Source organism: Chiloscyllium plagiosum, unplaced genomic scaffold (assembly GCF_037043375.1).
Source record: "Chiloscyllium plagiosum isolate Xiang-an unplaced genomic scaffold, Cpla_swu_hap1 HiC_scaffold_7, whole genome shotgun sequence".
NCBI classification, from domain to species: Eukaryota; Metazoa; Chordata; class Chondrichthyes; order Orectolobiformes; family Hemiscylliidae; genus Chiloscyllium; species Chiloscyllium plagiosum.
This window is the reverse complement of record NW_028270145.1, coordinates 113,284,450-113,297,235: the sequence shown is the minus strand read 5'-3', so window position 1 is coordinate 113,297,235 and position 12,786 is coordinate 113,284,450. Positions and strand designations below refer to the sequence as shown.

General features: G+C 44.2%; 1 protein-coding gene across 2 annotated transcripts in view; it reads right to left on the bottom strand.

Annotated features, from left to right (window-relative positions):
* LOC122551828 (gap junction gamma-1 protein-like) overlaps positions 1-12,786 on the bottom strand; it is a 59,312-nt gene that overhangs the window by 46,279 nt on the left and 247 nt on the right. The window lies entirely within an intron of this gene.

Here is a 12,786-nt window from a genome sequence, read left to right as displayed (position 1 = left end):
TCCAGAACTAGAGGGCATAGGTTAATGTGAGAGGGGAAAGATTTAAAAGGGACCTGTGGGGAAAGATTTAAAAGGGATCTGAGGGGAAAGATTTAAAAGGGATCTGAGGGGAAAGATTTAAAAAGGGACCTGTGGGGAAAGATTTAAAAAGGGACCTGTGGGGAAATGTTTTCATGCAGAGGGTGGTACGTGTATGGAATGAGCTGCCAGAGAAATTGGTGGAGGCTGGTACAATTACAGCATTTAAAAGGAAGGGGGTTTAGAGGGATATGGGCCAAATGCTGGCAAATGGGACTAGATTCATTTAGAATATCTGATCAGCCTGGACGATTTGGATCAAAGAGTTTTCTTTCCCATGCTGTATATCTTCATGACATTGTACTTGCGGAATGTCTGACAGGATTGAGCGTGGAATCGCTTACTCCTCAGCCATGCTCGCGTTTTGCTACATGTCGCAGCTTTCCACTTTCTGTATCGACCTTGCCTCCTCAATCAGCAGCCAAATGATGAGTGAGCTTATTGAACGGTGGAGCAGGCTCAAAGGGCCGAATGGCTACTCCTACTCCAACTTCCTGTGTTTCCAGGATAACATTTTTAACTTTTCCCCCCACAGGTTCAGACAGACCTGAAGAGCTTAGGTTTGGCCAGGATCAATGCAGAGAGGTTGTTTCTCCTGTTGGAGAGTCTAAGACCAGAGGTGTAATTTCAGAATAAGGGATCGTGCATTTAAGACAGAGACGAGGAGGAATTTCTTTTCTCAGAAGGTATTGAATCTGTGAAATTCTTTCCTTCAGAGGGCTGAGGAGGCTGGGTCTTTAAGTATATTCAAGGCTAAGATAGACAAATTTTTAATCATTAAGAGAACCAAAGGTTATGGGGGAAAAAGCAGGACAGTGGAGTTGAGGATTATTAGATCAGCCATGGTCTCAGTGGGCAGAATGGATTATTTCTGCTCCCATGCCTTATGGTCTTATTATCCTTTCACAGAGATATCTCAATGTTGAATGATGATTTCACGCTCTAGCCAGGTCTAATTCTATGATTAGTTGGTCCAATCATGTTGAGCCAACAGCTAAGCATTCACAAGTTCTGGGGCTTTCCAACTTCATTTAGTCATGAACATCCTTCTGTTGCATTCCCTATTCTGCCAGCACAAACAGCCGACAACTTTCACATCACCAGAATTCTGGCTTATCCAGAGTTGTCTAATCACAATTTTCAATGCAGTGGTTAAGGAGCTATTAAGATGGTGACTAAAAAACTTCATCGAGCTTTTAATAATAAGCTTAAGAGGAGGATGTAGAGGAAATTCAGAGTTTATGGTCCAGGCTCCCAAAGGCATAACCAACAATGGTGCTGTGAAGAAAATTTGAGTGACACAAAAGGCTAGAATTAGGGTACAGAAATAGGATCATGAATGCCTGCAATGCAGAAGGTGACTATTCATCCCATGGAGTCTGCACTGACCCTCAAAAGAGCATCCCATGCCCCACACCCTTTCCTCGTAACCCTGCATTTATCGTCACTAATCCACCTACCCTGCATAACCTGCAGTATTACAAAGCAATTTAGCATGACCAATCCACCTAACCTGCACAATTCAGGACTGTGGGAGGAAACCGATGCACTTGGCAGAAACCCATGCAGAAACAGGGAGAACATGAAAACTCCATAGTCAACCAAGGCTGGAATTGAACTTAGATCCCTGGCGCTGTGAGGCAGCAGTGCTAACCTTTTACATCTCAGTTGTAGCAGGCTAGTCTTTTACTCCAGATTTATATTGTCATGGTGGGATTGGGATTGAAGACCCTAGAACAGCAGCTGAGGGCTCTGCACTACCAAACCAGTGAGGTAACACTACACCAGCATCTTCCCTTTCTGTGGTGGTAAGAGATACAAAGGGGCAGTGCTTGTGAGGGCTTTGAAAACAGGATTGAGCATTTGTTAGAAATGAAGTGGGAGATACTTGTGTCAACAATGGTCATTTTACCAACAACAGTCGCAGGGACTCCCGAAATCCGGCATGGCCAGTGTTCAGGTTGTCTGATGATCGCCCATTGCTGCTAAATTCAGGACTGTGTATTATTTCAATACAATTGCAGAGTTGGGAATATGGAGTCACCAGTTCTTGCCACAAGCCCATCCCTCAAGTCTTTTGCTTCCTTGGAAGAAAGAATTCTTTTCTAAGATGACCACTGTTTGAACAGCAAGGTCATACGCAAAAAATACACAATGAGGTGAGTGATTAGTTAATTATCATCAATTAGTTAGCCAGCCATCAATATCAAGGAGATTAAAGTCCAGAACAATGAGGTCAACTTATTCCAATGTAAACAAAAAGCAGCAAAGTTAAAAATCACAACTCCAGGTTATAGTCCAACAGATTTATTTGGGAGCACTAGCTTTGAGTGCTGATCCCTCAAAGTGGTTGTGAAGCAGGACCATAAGACACAGAACTTATAGCAAAAGATTACAATGTCATGCAAGTATCTGCTTCACAACCACCTGATGAAGGAGTGGCGCTCCGAAAATTAGTGCTTCCAAATAAACCGGTTGGACTATAACCTGGTGTTTGTGATTTTTAAACTTGGTCCACCCCCCAATCCGACACCAGTGCCTCCACATCCATATCAACAGTGATAGTATCTCTATCTCGGAGCCAGGGTGCCTGCTCTCAAGCCCCACGTGCTCCAAAAAGGTATGTTATAACATCTTTGAAAATAAACGTCACAGTGATCTCTAGCATAGGAAACCAGCCCTTCAGCCCATTGAATCTGTGCCAGTCAAAAACGTGGTTGTTCCGAACTGTTCCAATCCCAGTCAGGTTGCATTCCATTTCTGTAAGTGTATAATGGCAGCACAGAAGCTACCATTCCCACCTTGATCTGAACATAATACTCAACTTCTTCACCTGTCAAGAATAGAAACTTTTTTAAAATTTCTCAATCCAGCAAGAAGTTATGTTCTTCTTTGCAAATTAGCTTCAACATTTTAGATGTTCCCCTCGGTAGGGAAATGTCTTTAACTAGGGTGCCACAGTTTAAAGTATCCCACTTAAGATGGAAGTGATGAGAACTTATTTTTCTCTTGGAAGATCATTGGTCTTCGGAATTCTCTCTCCTAGAGAGAGTGGTGGAGGCTGGATCATTGAAAATATTCAGGGTCAAGTTGGACAGAGTTCTGATTAACAAGGGAGTCAAAGTTTATAAGGGTACAGCAGCAAGTGAAGCCAAGGTCATAATCAGATTCATCAGGACCTTAGTGAATAGTAGCGCAGGATTGATGGGTTGAATGGCCTGTCCTTCTTTAATTTTATAGCTTTGAATGTCAATGTTGGCATCAATTGCTTTAAGCTGGGAGGAGTGTCTTGTAGTACAGTTATAACATCAACACCTTGAGGCTGGAAAGGCCCTGGTTCAATTCCTACCCACTCCAGATGTGCATGATAACACTCCCAAGCAGGCTGAGTAAACGCTTATTTTAAAAGTCTCTTTAAGGGAGTAAAGCACACTCAAGACATTGATATAACCATCTTACTTTGGAAATCCCAATGCAGTTTACACAATTAAGCATTCTGGTTAAGTAGTTACTACTGTAACACAGGAAACAACAATGGCACACAGCAAGATGCTGAGCACAATGTCACAATGACTTGATAACCTGTTTATTAATGTTGATTTGTCAATGAAGGTGTAAATGCAAGCAATAGGGGAAAAGCACCCCTTCTCTTCCAATAGTAATCCAGAACTCCAGGCAGGTTAATGTTCTGGGAGATCTAGTTCAAATCCCACAATGGCAGATGATAAAGGTTTAAAATCATAAAACCCCTAGAGTGTGGAAACAGGCCCTTTGGCCCAATTTCACACCGACCCTCTGAACAGTATTCCACCCAAAACCATTCCCCTACTCTACATTTACTCCTAACTAAATGCACCTAACCTACACATCCCTGGACACTGTGGGGCAATTTAGCATGGTCAATTCACCTAACCTGCACAACTTTAGACGGTCGGAGGAAACTGGAGCACCCAGATGAAACCCACGCAGACATGGGAGAATGTGTCTGTGTAGACTTTGCACAGTTGCCAGAGGCTGGAATCAAACCAGGTCCCTGGTACTGTGAGGCAACAGTGCTAACTACTGAGCCACCGTGCACCCGTTGACTTCAATAAATATTTAGAACAAAAAACCTGACCTCATGATGACCACATAGCCATCATGATTGTCATTGAAACCCAGCTTCTTTACTAATGTCATTTAGAGAAGGAAATCTGCCAGTCTTACCTGGTCTGGCTTCTGTGACTCCAGACACACACGATGCGATTGACTCTTAATTGCCCTCTGGGTAATTGGGGATGGGCAATAAATGCTGACCTAGCCAGAGACACCCACAAATGATAATTAGAAAAAGCTGCCACAGGATCTTTTGTGTCTACCGGATAGATAAGGGCTCAGTTTAATATTGCATTAGAAACGTAGGGTCTTCGACAGTGTAGCAATCCCCTTGGTCCTCTACGTCAAGATTGTGAAGCAATAATTGTGCGCTCAACTTTCAGAAATTGGTCCCAAATCTATGAAAATGTGACTCAAGAGGGGAGCACATTACTCACTGAGGCTCAGTCGGTGATTAGCATAACAAGGCGAGATCACCACAAATGATAAAGGCTCAGGAAAATACCAAATACAATTCCAAGTTTTCACAGAACTGCGCAGACAAATTCTCTGAGCTCAGCAGCCAAATCTGTGAGCGCAGATGGGCGGTAATGAGAACCCCACTTACCCCAAGGGACAGGCAAAGGAGGAGCTAACACTATGTATAAGAGCATTCAATCCAGAGGAAATTGTTGGAAAACATCTGCCAGCAGCCCAGGAACTTTCTCAATCTCATCAAACACATGCTGGTCAAAGTGAGGATTGTTGCCCTATTCCACACACAGCAAACCTGAAGGTCAGGCACAATTAGCCAGGAGTCAGGTTTCAGGAGTCAGGAGTGCAGTTAACAGAGAAGAGGAGTGATATAATGAACCCCAGACCCACATCATACAATCCGGAGGTCCCTGTAGCTCCTCAGCCCCATAAGCCAGGCCACAAGGCCAGTGCAACATTGAGGGTGAGCCACAGGGTCAGAGGTGCCCTCCTTCAGATAGAATACCAAACCAAGGCCCCCCTCTACTCTCTCAGGAGTACAGAAAAAAAATTCCCCTTGCCAATATTGTGAAGAAAAGAAAAAAAAAGGGAGAAAAAAGGCAGCTAATCTGTGGAATTCTCTACAGCAGAAGGCTGTGAAGGCCGAGTCATTGAATATAATTCAAACTGATATTGTTTTACATTTTAAAGGCATCAAAGGTAATGGAGAGAAAATGGTTGGATAACATTGAGATACAGGATCAGCCATGATCACATCGAAAGGCAGAGCAAGCTTAGAGGCCAAATGGCCAACTCCTACTCTAAGAGTTTGCGTTTCCATGGGAATGCCCCTCCCTCCCCCCCCTCCCCCCCCACTGCCCAACTCCCCAGGAGACCCTAGGGCCAATATTTATCCGATGACCAACATCACCAGTGATCTTCTCATCACCATATTCCATTTTGTGGGATCTCATCTGTGCTATCTGCCTCTACTTATCAAAACTTTCAAATAGCATCTACAATACATAAAGGGTACTCAACAGGCTGTAAAAATGTTTTGGACTGCACCCCACAGTTACAAATAGCAATCTCTCTGAACATCACATGAACTCAGAATCCTAAGCATCCCACAAACCTATCTGCCCCTTTAAGTTTCCATCTACAAAGAAGACAACGGACTTAAAAGCTCTGCAAATTGAGAGAAAGTATTGAATGTGAAAGGTGTTACACAAATGCAAACATGCGTTGTTGTTGTTGTTGTGGTTCCACCTAAAAACCATATGGGATCTTGGCAGGCAGGAGGTGGAAGAAATTGCGATGCTTCTCATGGTGAGATATCTGTTCACCCATTACAGAGAATGGAGGAATAATCATTTATTGTCAAGTTATAGGGGAAGGAAATAACCTAATTGAACCAAACTAACCCTGACGTTTTGACAAAAAAAACCCATACTCTAAAGAGTGGAGCCATTCATAAGTATAAGATGTAAGAAAATGTAAAAGTTAAATTGATAGAACACCTTTTATCACTAGCTGACATTACAAAGCACTTTCCTGCTAACAAAGCACAGTTCTTGAAGTGGAATCAGTGTTACAATGTCAGACGCACAGCAAGCTCCCACAAACAGCAATATGTTAATACCATAGCTTTACTTTTTAAAATCAAGAGAGGAGAACTGGCCCAGATGATCAGGATCGAATCCCTACAGTGGGGAAGCAGGCCATTCAGCCCATCGAATCCACACCAACCCTCTGAAGAGCATTTCACCCCCAACTCTACATCTGTACCCTGCATTGCCCATGGCTAATCCATTGAGCCTGCACATCCCTGGACACTAAGGGCAATTTAGCATGGTCAATCTACCTAATCTGCACATCCCGGACTGTGGGAGGAACCAGAGCTTCCAGATGAAACCCACGCCAACACTGGGAAATTGCAGTTACCAGAGGCTGGAATTAAACCCGGGTCCCTGGCACTGTGGGGTAGCAACGTTAACCACTCAGCCACTGGGTAGATGGCAGAATCAAGATGTGAGACTGTGGGGGAGGTAACTCCCATGCTGGTCTTCAAAATGGCAGCAGTGGGATCTGTTACACCCATCTGAAAGACAGCACAGCTTTCCCTCTATGCTGCACTGGGAGTGTCAGCCTTGTTTGTCACACAAGTTTTTGGAGTGGGGGACTTGAACCCACAACTTCCAGCTTCAGAGTCAAGAAGTGGCAACCATCAAGCCAAAACTGATCCAGCAGGAAGAGATTAGTGATTAAGTGAGAATGGAGAAATGCTTTCCACTGGCAGGAGGGCTAACAACCACAGGCCACAAACTTAAAATAATTGGCACAAGAGACAGGAGCAACATTCAAAAATACAATTTAAACAAAAAAAAAACACACAGCAAGATTTGGAATATCTGCCTGAAAGGGAGGAAGCAGATTCCAAAGCAAGTTCCAAAAGAGAAAAAAAATCAGATAAATATTTGAAAAAGGAAAAACAATGCAGGACTGTGGGATAGAAGGAGCGAGTGGACTAACTTGAAACTTCCATCATCTTAGATCAGCCATGGTCTAGCTGAATAGCAGAGCAGGGTAAATGGGCCGAATGGTCAATTCGCATTCCAATTTATTTTCATTCTTTAAAACGTGACAGCATATACAGTGAGTCGAACAGCCTTCATCTGTGCCATTTGCTTCCGTGTGGCTATATTAAAGGCAGCTCTCCACGTGGCAAGAGATGCCAACCCAGTATTATGTTAATGCACTGATGACACTTGCCAGACCTGCTCTACCCTTCCACCACCCACCCACTGCTCCCTTATTCATGTTAACAACAGGTAGAGGAAAATTAGGGAAAGATTTATACAGCACAAAAATGTTCAGTGCATTTGAGTGAATCAAAGGGACAGAGAGGGAGAGGGACAGAGATGGAGAACAGCTTAAAGGAAGATTCAGATCCCCCCCATTCAAAACAAAAGGGACAGGCGGTGAAGGGGATTAACTCACAGATGGTATAAAAGCAGTTTAATGGTATTGTGCAGTGTCAAAACACACAACCCCTCCCATCCCGTAACCCACAGGCCCATTAGCAAACGGACCAGTCACTTCTTTCTAACACTGCTCCATCCTGGTTGACCTAACCATTAAACCCTGCACAAATCACACTGCATGTAGCATTTAAATAAGCTTCAGGACACAGAGGAATACCTTGTATTCTCCACTTACTGGAGGATGGGCACAGATGGCACTAATTTAACTCCCTTTTCTGCTTCAGAGCACACAGACTCCCGCTGGATTCTGAGCCCAGGTAGCTATGCTTGCTGTTCTTTCCCCAGCCTTGCCAGAGGCTAGTTCACAAGGGGTCGAAGTAAGGGGCTTCGCAGTTAGACACTGTCATGGCTTGTTAGCCCCGGACGCTCATTGGCGTCTAACCAAGAGTGTGAAGTTGCAACTACCCCCATGTGGGACAGCCTGGAAAAGGAAGAAAGCAGGAGGAGGAGAGAGGACCTGACTGAGCTTTTTAAGGTGATAAAAGGAGCTAAATGTGGGAGACATGGAGAAAACATTTAAACTTGTGACCAAGACTAAAGTAGGGACACAGATGTAATTAGTCACTCACTGATCCTGGTTCCAGGTTAAGGGGATAGATTGAAAAAGTTGAAACTGTTCTCCTTGAAGTGAAGTATGGGAGGAGATTTATTAGAGAATTTTAAAATTATGAACAGGCTGGATACAGCAGAAGGTATTCCCATTTGCAAAAGAAACAAGGATGATAGGGGCACATGTTTAAATGGGCAAACAAAGCAAGGGTGACGTGCAGAAACATTTTTCACAGCAAGTATTCGGGGTCTGGAATCCACTGCCTGGAAATGTGATAGAGGCACATTCAATTGAGGCATTCAAGAGGGAATTGAAAGATTATACGGATAGAAATGGTGCACAGGAGAATCCTTGACAAAGGGTTGATGTATGGATAAAAAAGGTAGGAAATCAGAATGAGATAATAGAAGAAGCTGAATGGCCTCTCCTGTACCATAACAATTCTATGATTCTGGGATAAATCCAACTGGAAATTCAAGACAGACCATTTCAGCCAGAGAGCAGTGTGAATGTGGAACTCAGTCCCAGAGGGAGCGGTCGAAGTATCATTATAGACCTAAAGAGGTGAAGAATTAGAGGCGAAGCTGGGTAATCATGAGAGATACAGAAGGATACATTGATTCAGCAAGATGACAGGAGATGGGAGGAGAATGGAGTGCAAACATCAGCAAAAAGAACAGTCAAGTCAGGTGGCCCGTTGCCTTGCTGCAGGTATTTTGCAATAACATACTTGGCATACTATATTCGTCAGTATTCACATTGGAAAAGGGCAATGTTAGTGAGAATACAGAGATACAGGCTACAAGATTAGATGGGATTGAGGTTGACAAAGAGGAGGTTTTAGCAATTTTGGAAGATCTGAAAATAGATAAGACCCCCGGGCCAGATGGAATTTATCCTCAGATTCTCTGGGAGGAGATTGCAGAGCCTTTGGCTTTGATCTTTAGGTCATCATTGTCAACAGGACTGGTGCCAGAAGACTGGAGGATAGCAAATGTTGTTCCCTTGTTTAAGAAGGGGAGTCAGGACAACCCTGGTAATATAGGCCAGTGAGTCTTACTTTGGTTGTGGGTAAGGTTTTGGAAAAGGTTATAAGAGATAGGATTTATAATCATCTAGAAAAGGAATGATTTGACAGGGATAGACAACGCAGTTTTTTGAAGGGTAGGTCGTATCTAACCAACCTGGAGTTCTTCGAGAAGGTGACAAAACAGGTGGATGAAAGTAAAGCGGTTGATGTGGTGTGTGGACTTCAGGAGAAAATGAGGACTGCGATGTGGAGATCAGAGTCTAGATTAGAGTTGTGCTGGAAAAGCACAGCAGGTCAGGCAGCATCCAAGGAGCAGCAAAAATCAACATTTCAGGCAAAAGCCCTTCATCAGGAAAGACATTTGATAAGGTTCCGCATGGTAGGTTATTGCACAAAATATGGAGTTTCAGAATTGAAGGTGATTTAGCTGTTTGGATCAGAAATTGGCTAGCTGAAAGAAGACAGAGGATGATGGTTGGTGGGAAATGTTTAGCCTGGAGCTCAGTTACTAGTGGTGTACAGCAACGATCTGTTTTGGGGCCACTGCTGTTTGTCATTTTTAATAAATGGTCTGGATGTGGGCATAGAAGGATGGGTTAGTAAATTTGCAGATGACCCTAAGGTAAGTAGAGTTGTGAACAGTGCCAAAGAACATTGTGGGTTACAGAGGGACATAGATAAGATGCAGAGGTGGGCTGAGAAATGGCAAATGGAGTTTAAATGGGGAGAAGTGTGAGGTAGTTCACTTCCGAAGTAGTAGCAGGAATGCAGAGTACTGGTCTAATGGTAAAATTCTTGGCGGTGTAGATGAACAGAGAGATCGTGGTGTCCAGGTGCATAAATCCCTGAAAGTTGCCACCCAGGTTGACAGGGTTGTTAAGAAGGCATATGGTGTGCTAGTGTTTATTGGTAGAGGGATTGAGTTTTGAAGCCATGAGGTCATGCTTCAGCTGTACAAGACACTGGTAAGGCCACACTTGGAGTATTGCGTACAGTTCTGGTCACCACATTATAGGAAGGATGTGAAAGCTTTGGAAAGGGTTCAGAGGAGATCTATTAAGATGCTGCCTGGTATGGAGAGAAGGTCTTACGAGGAAAGGCTGAAGGAACTGATGTTGTATTTGTTACAGAGAAGAAGGTTGAGAGGGGACTTAATTGAGACGAAGAAGATAATCAGAGCATTAGTTAGGTTGGATAGTGAGAGCCTTTTTCCTCAGATAGTGATGGCTAACACGAGAGGACGTAGCTTTAGGACAGATGTCAGAGGTAGTTTTTTACTCAGTAGAAGGGGTGAGGAACAGCTAGCCTGCAATAGTAAGACTCGCCAATGTTAAGGGCATTTAAATGGGCATTGGACATACAGATGGATAATAATGGAACGGGGTGTGGGTTAGATGGGCATCAGATTAATTTCACAGGTCGGTGCAACATCGAGGGCTGAAGGGCCTGCACTGCGCTGTAACGTTCTATACTATAATGACAAGCCTCCCATGGATTAGTCTTTGCCCAAGTGAAACCTCTTCTCTATACTGACCCCATTAAACCGTTTTTCAGAATTTTAAAGCTCTGCATCAGGTTGGACCTCAACCTCCTATTTTCGAGGACAATATTGTCCTTATCCAGTCTACCCTACATGTGACTCCAGACCTACAGCAATGCAGTCGACCCTTAACTACCCTCTGAAATGGCCCAAGCAAGCCACTCAGATCAAAGGATGGGCAACAAATGCTGATCCAGCCACTGATGCCCATATCCTATGGCTAAATAAGAAAAATTGCTGTGAACCTGGAATCACACATGGGTAAGGACAGCTTTTCTTACCTAAAGAAGGTTAGTGAAGGATAGGTTTTAACAACAATTCAGAAAAGGTTCACAGTCACCATTAGAGACTAGCTTCCAATTCCAGATTTGATCATTAAATTGACATTCCACCAGCTGCTGTAGTGAGATTCCCACCAGGACATTAGCAGGGGCCTCTGGATTACTCCTCCAGTGATATTAACTGCCCTGAGACACTTCATGGAGGATATACTAGTCTTGGAGATGGAGCAGGAGTAAGTGAGGACTGCAGATGCTGGAGACCAGAGCTGAAAAGTGTGGTGCTGGAAAAACACAGCAGGCCAGGCAGCACCCGAGGAGCAGGAGAATCGACGTTTCGGGCATAAGCCCTTCTTCAGGAGATGGAGCAGAGAATTACTGGAATTGTTCCAGGTAAGAGGGTCTCCAGTAATGCAGAGAGACTGGAGAAACCATGCGTATTCTCCTTAGAACAGAGATGGTGAAGAGGGGATTTGACAGACCAATTCAAATTGGGAAATGGCCTGCATCAGGCAAATACGCAGGGAGACAATGTCCATTGACAAAAAAGGGTCAGGAATCAGTGACTGGCTCAGAGGAAATGGTTTTAGTTTTAAACAGTGAGCTGTTACTAACTATCTGGAATGCCTCAAAGATTTCATAGTATCGTATGCTAACATTCTCATTTTTAAAAGCCTTGATGTTCCTGGAGTGAAGCTCCTGCCCAGGGACACCTGAGCAAATATAGGTCCCAGATCAGAACAGGATTGGGGATGGCGGGAGTTGTTTTAATGAGGGAAAAGGGCTTTGCTGTGGTGCCTCCCGTCGGCGATCAGCCCGCAATTGCTGCCCCAGGCTCATAAATTAGGGCTATGGGAGACGGGGGTGGGGAATTGGAATCAGATGTTCCCTCACCTCAAAAAAACAGAGGGGAACGGAAGTGAAATCTCATTTTGTAAATCCACATTGTAACCCAGAGGGATCAAATAGCACGAAAAAGATAAAAGGACAGGATGAAGTGAATGAACAGAGCTCTGCGGAGGGGGGGGAGGGAGGGATGAGAGAGTCTGAGGGAATCTGGAAGGGGGGAGAGGAGGAGGAGGAGGAAGAGAGAGAGAGAGAGAGAGAGAGAGAATATGGGAAAAAGGGGGGAAAGAGTCAGGAGAAGGAGAAGAAAGGCTGATGATAAAATCCTAGTTTCTCCACTGTTATTACTCATCCAAACATTTCCCTCCCGGTCCCAGGACAAAAGGTGGGCTCGCAGCTCGGTCTCTCCATCTGAACAATCCCTCCCCTCCTCCTCTTTCACATACACACTCTCTCTCTCTCTCTCCTCCTCTTTCACATATACACTCTCTCTCTCTCTCTCTCCTCCTCTTTCACATACACACACTCTCTCTCTCTCTCTCCTCCTCTTTCACACACACACTCTCTCTCTCTCTCTCTTTCTCCCCCTCTTTCCCCGCCGTGAACCTTCCCGCCAGCTTCCCACATGGAAAAATAAAAGCACATTGAGACCAAGGTTAAAACAAAAAGCAAACCCGCTCCCCCACCTTCAAGCAGCTCAGGCACAGAGGGGGATTTGATCGAAAAAACATCTGATGGAGAGGGCAAGATTCAAAAATCGCGGAATTGAGAGAGACAAGTGTTTCAGAGGGACGGAGGGGGAAAAGTGACTGGGGGTGATAAATAAATAAGAGAGAGAGAGAGAGAGTAAAGAAACAGGGCAAGGTGAGATA